Below are 8,438 nucleotides of genomic sequence, written 5' to 3' on the forward strand. Positions count from 1 at the left end.
ATAATTAGGTATGGAAATTTAACCAAATTTGTTTGATAGTTAAGGATTCAAAGAAAAAAGAAGGGGGGAGAGAGTGAGACTGTCGACTGCCTTGTACAAACCCTTGAAGTTTTCGACTGCGATAACATCCTTTTTGTATATGTATAATTTCATAATGTTCAATTATGTTTTGATTGGTAAAGCCTGCTTTGTCATGAGAGAAATCGGTAAAACTAACGATTTATGAGTGCTGTGCAACAGTTAGAGTTGTTTATATAATGTACTTTGCACCCAGTTGCGTCTTTTTTTTATCTAACTTTTTTGTCGCGACCCATTTTATTTATCTTGCGACCCACTAAAGGGTCGGGACTCAGTTTGAAAAACGCTGCTCTAACACACACACAGTAGCAAAATCAGTGATATATCTCTCATTCCTGTCTATCTGCACTGGTTTATTTTATCTATTTTCAAGAGTTTTCCCGTCAGGGCTGGGAATGAGCGACAGTAACTTAGGTAGTATATCTAGGCAGGCATTAAAATTTTCACTGAATTGTTTACACCCTGAATTCTAGATGATATAGGAGCCAATATTAGTTTTTTTTTCTCCTTTGGTAAGTGGTTATTCCTTGTACATCAGTAAAATAACAATAAAATGTCAGGTTGAGCTGGATGATGTTTTGTGGAAGCTTCATATTCTGGAGGTTTTCTGGTTAACCACAGAAAGTCTTAATTTCTGTTCATAGCTGTGTTGTTTCGTCTATAAGTATCAGTAAGGAATCTTGTATTGGTTTTATCTGCTTGTCGTAACTCCTCTTGTAAAAGAGGGTTATGGTGTTTTTTTTTTCTAATTTGAACTTCCTTCGTTAATTTGAGGGTTATTTAAGGACAAAGTTGTCCATTATGTGTGTTATCGATAAAAAAATAATTTTATCAGATATTTCTATCTCCGAACTCATCGATTTTATACATTTATCTTCTTAAATTTTTGGTCAAATGGAAAGACAAACATACGAAGTAAGTTGTGTGCCCAGTCGCGTAGCTCCTAACGAAACTATTTTTGGAAGGGATAATCTTAGATTCGTGATTATAAATTACAAACTGGTGGCTTCATGGTATGGCTAGTAAAATAATTTTTCCATCGGCCTCAACGTTTTCAGTATTGTTCAATGATTCAATCTTTATGAAATATTCCTTAACACTTATGTTTAAAAGTTGTTCAAGGGTTACTTTTTTATGAAATTCTCGATAAGGCAGGATATTTTTTTTAAAATAGCTTAATGGATACATTGTAAGGTACCCCTTATAGCCGTAGCTTAGAAAAAAAAATATTCAACAGTTTTTTTTTTATGATTTTATAAATATTCTGGGGTTAAATTATGAAATATTCCATGAACATGGATTTTTTTTAATTGCCGAAGAATTAAGACTGAATTATTCAATAAAAGGAAAGCCTTTGGTCCATCTGTGGTATGCCTGAACCATCTGTTTATAATCATTCACTAACCGTAATATCACATGAGAAATTGACAGTGGAAAATGTTTTTTTTTTTCAGTGCAGTAATGACGAATCTATTAATCAACTCATAATTAAGAACTTCCAGTCCCGCGTTTCTGCAATTTACCGGTAGTTTTTTTTTTTTTGTTAAGATTATGAATAAAAGTGCTACGTTTCATTTTAAATAGTATTTTATTGAACATAGCCAATTATTGAACAAGGTCGTCATGGTAAACTATTAATATTAAAATATAAAATCCTTCAACTAAGAATTAATTTTTATTCATTTGCCAGATACAGTTTTCGTCACAAAATTTTTCATTTCATTATTACCAGGCCTTGAAGAGAAAGTAGATATAAAGTTGAGAAGTTCCTATCACCGTTAATTTTGTGTATGATGGCGATTTAAGAGACCAGGGCTAACCTTTCCAGGCAACTTCACTAAGAGTTTTATCAGGGAGAATTCGTAGAAAATAAAAGGGAAATAAATTCTTTGAATACGAATGTCGTAGACTTCATGTAGCTTGCGATGCTCTTGGTATACTTAAACTCAACTTAAAATGCATGTAAGTTACATAAGTTTAGCTTTAATAGGGTCACTATGAATCACCCCAGTGGGGTGCAAACAGAGACTGATATTGTAAGTATCTTTGTTTCATAATATAGGTCATCCTGGCGAAAAAAAAATCTGCACTGACTTAATGTAAATATATAAATATATATAAAATCGAGAGTTTTCGAGAACCACCGTAATTCTCCTTATCAATCCTTGCATGTGCCATTCTATCATTTTGTAGTGTACTGCTTGTTTTGTTTGGGTATGTATCTGTTTTGGAAGAAAATACTTGAACTGAACTCGCTATATTGAAAGAAAAAAAATTGTTACAGTAGGTGTTGTCTTAGCCGTTATGTGATGTTCATATCAAGCTTGCCTCTCCACGTTGCGTCTCTAAGGGTTCTTATTTGAGAATTTATCACAAGGACACAATTTACTTGAAGTGTTCAGTTTGTCTTTGATCATTGCTGTATTAAAAAAAAAAATGACTACAGTAGGTGTGTTGTCTTGCGTTATGTGATGTTCACATCAAGTTCGCTTCTCCACGTTGCATCTCTAAGGGTTCTGGTCTGAGGATTTATTTCACAGATGAAGCTAAAGTGACTTGGTGGTCCGCGTGTAAGGCGAATGCGTACTTCGGTCCGATCTGGCTATCTGCTGGGAGAAGAAGCATAGGATATTCAGGGCAGTATCCTTGCACGTCTCTTCTCTTTTACCTGACTCAATCATGTACATGAAATGGGACGAAACCGAGAGACCTCTTGGCCACTTGTGGGTTCTTGTCTGCTTTTGAGAGGGCTTCAGGCGTCATGAGTAATGAATCGTGCTGAAATTGTATATAAGACTGCAGATGACTCCAACTTTTTTCTTGGTGTCCCTATTAACGATTTCTCAAGTTTGTAAATTCAAGAATTTCTGTCCATTTAGCTGTACAATTTATTATACTCTGACTTGCTTAAATTTCTTATAGTTAGGAATATGAATCAGTGACCTCAGTAACATACTGTTACATAATTATTACTAATTTCAATGTTGTATTATCCTTTAATAGCTCTTCATACTGTTCTTGGTGCCTTTAATTCACAATCACTTTGTTATTGTATAAAATTCATAATAAAACATTTTAAAAAAGGACAAGGAAAGCATACAAGGGCCTGGTAACTTTGCTTGTTCAGAACATTTCTTTTAAGTCGTCCGTTACTAGGTGGGAAAGGGGAGGGCCTTGGCGGGCTTTCCTTTTCCTTTTTTTTTTATCATTGTAAAGCACTACTTATTACACAAGTATGACATTTGTGACCTCACATGCTAGACTTCAAACGCACTTTAGATGTTCAAAAAAAAAACAGAAAACGGGGCGTTTCACTCAGTTTACGTAGAGGATGAAGAGCTACGTTTTCTATGATCTTCTGGCGTCTGGTACGTTCTAAGTTGTCATGAAATTGGGGGTTAGGAGTTTATTACTGTCGTCGATTTCGGTGTGTACTCATATTTCAGCTGAATTACAAAACTATTCTCAAAACTTTATGTATGTCATTCAATCTTCTGCAATTAAAGATTTTAATTATTTTTCCTTTGTTTTACTTCTCCATATGTAATTAAGATTTGACTAACTAAAGATTCGTTCCAGTAACGTTTAGACTCAAAGTATGACTTCAAAGTCAATTTTAACTAGAGACTTAACTTAAAAACTTTCCTGAGACCTGTCGGTATGGCAAATATTAAAGAAAACGGGATCTGTAAAGTGGAGAGAGCTGTCCAACATGAATTACCCGAGCACTCATCAGCCCTTGCGACCGTGTGCTCAAATTTCTAAATCACGTAGTTTTACTGCTCTCATTCCATCAGTGGGAGAGTGAACAAGCTCTGAATGTGGGAAGAGACTAAGCCTGGATGGACATTTGGTTGTCCCGAGTTAAAAGAGGTACATTTCATGAGCTCTTTGGCCCTTTTTTGGAGAGGAGACAGACATTTGCTGGTGCTAGGAGGGGGGGGGGGTATTTGGGGAGAAGACTCGGTATATGAACGTTGAATATAGGGAGAACACTCCTCGTTACCTGCTTTCATATATATTTTTTATCAGTTCTTGTATTCTGCTTGTGCAATCTAACTGAAGATAATAAAAGTACAAAATCTTTAATATTTCATTTTATTTCCTGTAAGTTGATACATATTTTACAGTTTGTTTGAAAAGACAATGCTGTTAAGCTGTTACATATGAGATGTAATGATCACATTAAATACAGATATTCAAAAGATGCTGTAATGTACATAGCAATGTAATACAAAAGATACTTTGTTCATTAAAATTCCACAATTATATCAAGATTTATTACCGACAAAAGGTGAATATCGAAAACTTTGACTTTCGAACAGCTGAACGTTATTCCTCAAGTGTTTACCCTAAAAAATAAGAGAGAGAGAGAGAGAGAGAGAGAGAGTGGGAAGTACAGGTCCGGGTGTTGTTAGGTTGGATATTCCATACTCAACTGGTAGTTGCGCCCGTCTCCTCGATCTCATAACCTGTGTTGCAGCAACTGCATTTATCCCTTTTTCAACTAACTGTGCTGCACAGGTGCCCTAATCGGAAACATCCGCAGACGACGTCGGTTATCTGTAGGGAGAGGGGAAGAGGAAGCAAAGAATCAGTGTTCACAAAGCCAACGTCAGTTTTGAAAAGAAAATGCTTGCTGTGGTGATTAGCAATTCACCAATTAATGAAAGGGCCTTCACTTGAAAGACTTGTTACCCTCAAAAGATTTTCCTTTTATTAACGGCAGCTCCTTCAGCCAGTCTTCTCACGTGAGAACTGTCAATTTTAAAATAATCCGTGAACCATCCCATTTATTTTCAAGGGCTAAATTAAAACTATGGACCACCAAAGCACTCCCTTGAGAATGGAGCTCATAAACCTTTTTATGTACTTTAATCTTACATCATGTTCCCTACCACTTCCACAGTGGTAGCAACTATTGCACTGCAACGATTGCTACAACAGTTTAAGTGATTGAGAACATGATATACGATAAAAGGAACATAAGAGGCTTAAGATCTCCAAGTTCACAGTGCTTTAGTACCCATAATTTTAATTTAGATCATAAAATCAAACGGGATGGTTCACGGATTATTTTAAAATTAGCAATTCTTCCGTGAGAAGACTGGTTGAAGGCGCTGCCATAATAATGGGAAAATCTTTTCAGGATAATTGAGTTTTACAGCTGAAGACCATTACATTAAATGGTCTGATGTTAAACACTAGATTGAGTATTTTCTTTTCAGAACTGGCAACGACCGTGTGAACCTTGATGCTGTGCTTCTTTCCCTCTCCCTTCAGGTAGCCGATGTCCCTCTGGACGTTTCCGACCAAGGCACCTATGCAGCACAGGCAGCTTAAGACAGGATAAATGCAATTACACCAACACAACTTATGAGATCGAAGAAACTGACGCAGCTACCACCTGAATATGGAATTACCTAACGACACCAACACCTGTGCTTCAATGATAGGTCTTATGTTCATGTCCCCCTTTCTTACTTCTATTTAAGAGAACTGCCCATTCGCTATTCTTATATTTTTTAGCGTAAACACAGAGGAGGGACACCGTTCTGATGTTCGAAAGCCTTTTCCTGTTTTCAGCTTTTTGTCAGTAAGAAATTTTACTAATATAACAGTGGATTCATAATGAGCAACAATTTCTTCACGACATTGTGAACATTTAACAAACTTAACGCTACTCAAATTTTGGAGATGCATATTGTAACTAAACGAGCACAACTGAAATATAATAGAATCCTTAACTTCTGAACTTTTCACATGCAATTTACACCAAAATGCTTGGAAACTTCAAGAACATGAAATCAATTTCTCCTCAACTCACTGAGCTCCAACCATGGATGAAAGCCCCGCTGGGGAAAGGGGAAATTGTTACACTTCATTTCAAACTAGAAATTTTCAAGTGATTTCAGTAGAGTTCGTGGCCAGGCATTAAGAAATCAGAGCTAGTTTACTGCAGGCCAGTTATATTGTTACATTAAACATTACCACAGTTTGTTTTGCACTACAATACCTTTCGAACTTTTAACAGCAATTATTACAGACAACTGATAAGGTCTATTGTTTACTCAACATTGGTATAAATAAGGTGTGAAGACCTAAATACCACTCTTAGAAAATCTTTGGAGCACTGTTTCAACAAAAACTCGAGATAGAAAACCCTATACAGTTTTATCTAATAACTTTGTTTTTCAAAGTAATCGTTTGGTTTACTAATTAGTAATACCCAGCCTTGTAAAGTACTTCCTGTTTTTTACTGACAGAAGCCCCAAAACTACTAAAAATAAAATAAAATTTAGGTCTTCACAACAGTAAACTAACAAAATCATGCGACTCAAATAGCCTTAAAACGACATAACCGTAGTTGATTACAAGCATTTCAAATCGGTCTTTTAGCTTGATGGTATAAATGAACTTTTAATTTTATGTAACAATACTGCTTCTATCGTAAGCTTTAGACAAACTGAGGCTGCCCTGATTATCGTTTATCAATTAGAAAATTTTCATTGCCTAATACCCTTTTTAATGATCTCATTCGACAAAACATAATTAACTGATGACAATCTTAATTTCTTAAAAGTATCCCTATTATGCAATTTTTAAGCACGAATTGTTCATTCCTTAAAAAGTACATTCTCCAAACATTTATTCCCGAAACCTACACCAAAAATGAAGTTACCTTGAGAATGCTCATCTCATAACGTAGTCCCCTATTGCAATAAAATATAGAATTTAGGGCCAAGCGCTGGGACCTAGAGGTCATTCAGCACTGAAATGGAAATTTTGTGGAAAGATTTGGAAGGTGCAACAGGAGAAAAACATCGCAGTTACGCTATGAAACAATAATCAGGAGAGGGTTGATAGCAAGGTGGAAGAGAGAATATGAATGGAAGCACAGTAAAAGGAATGAAAGGTATTGCAGCTAAGGTCCGAAGGGACGCTGCAAAGAACCGGAAGTAGGGGGTGGGTTAGTCCTGTCCAAGCTATTCCTTCCGACAGCACAGCAAGTTGTGCCATCCTAAGAAATTCCCGTAGACTGCTTTACAGATTCCTGGATACTATAAATTTATAACCTAAGCACTACTCTAAACTTTGCTCACGTTTTTCCTTTAAGAACTACCCCCATTTTCTCAAGCCTTTACTTTCATATACTTAGCTATTCTTTCAATAAAACAAAAAAAAAAACTATTCTTTCATGATTTCCTAATTTAAGCCTATAAATTACAGACTTCAGCACGTCTTCCCGTTAAAAAAAAAAGTATTCCTCGTGCTAGACTTTCCATTAAATTATTATTTTCAAAATCTTTATTACAAAATGTCCATACATAACCCGACCTCAGTTCAGTACGTATAACTTCCTTATAAAATAAAGACATTCTGCAACCAAAAGCAGCAGATATGAGGGCTCAAAAATACACCGTCCACAATAGTCACAGTAGTTTCATAAGAACTGTTACGAGTTCCATGAAAACCATTGTTACTTTAAACAAAGTTTTGTTATATGTACTAACGTGTGACTGCTTAATGACTATCTAAAGCTTTTCATCAAGCTGAAAATCACATTTACATTAAATCACTATACCAAACTGCCTTGTGAAGAGAACGTATGACAAAAACTTTAATACCTTGGAAAAAAATGAACACAAAACAGTCTGAACTTTACTGAAGACTTGAAAGAATATTACAGTGGTTCTTAAACTTGGATCAAGAACATAACATGTACAGAGAGAGAGAGAGAGAGAGAGAGAGAGAGAGAGAGAGAGAGAGAGAGAGAGAGAGAGAGAGAGAGAGAGAGAGAGAGAGAGAGAGTTTAATTCTACACGGCATGTTCCTACTTAATGACAAGCTAAAATCCTTTACCATCACCTCACAGACTCTCCACGTACTTTCGTTATTTGATGTATCATGAATTTTCAAATGAATTGAGCGGCATTGATGGTTTTGGCAAACATTCGGGAAAATGTTAAGACTCCCATTATTTAAGGAACTCATTAATTTAGGGAACTCATTAATTTAATCTCTTAATGGTGTGCTACTGATAAAGGGGAACTGAAGGGATTGATAGTGTTTTTTAATAACTGCTGCTAGATATTTATCCCGAAGCAGCCAACAAAAAGTAACCTAGTCAGATGAAACTATACATATGACCGCTAAATTTACATTTAAGAGAAAAATAACCACTTATTTTACATCTAAGGGATGAAATTTAACAAATATTTAATGAATGGTTTGACAATACCGTATGGCATTAGTAATTTCAACTACTAGAGAATTAGATGGCAAGAGTTGAAAAGGAAATGGATGCAGTGGTATAGCAACAAATTGTAAACATACGAAATTTATACATCAACTCAATA

This window comes from Macrobrachium rosenbergii, chromosome 20, assembly GCF_040412425.1.
Source record: "Macrobrachium rosenbergii isolate ZJJX-2024 chromosome 20, ASM4041242v1, whole genome shotgun sequence".
NCBI lineage: Eukaryota > Metazoa > Arthropoda > Malacostraca > Decapoda > Palaemonidae > Macrobrachium > Macrobrachium rosenbergii.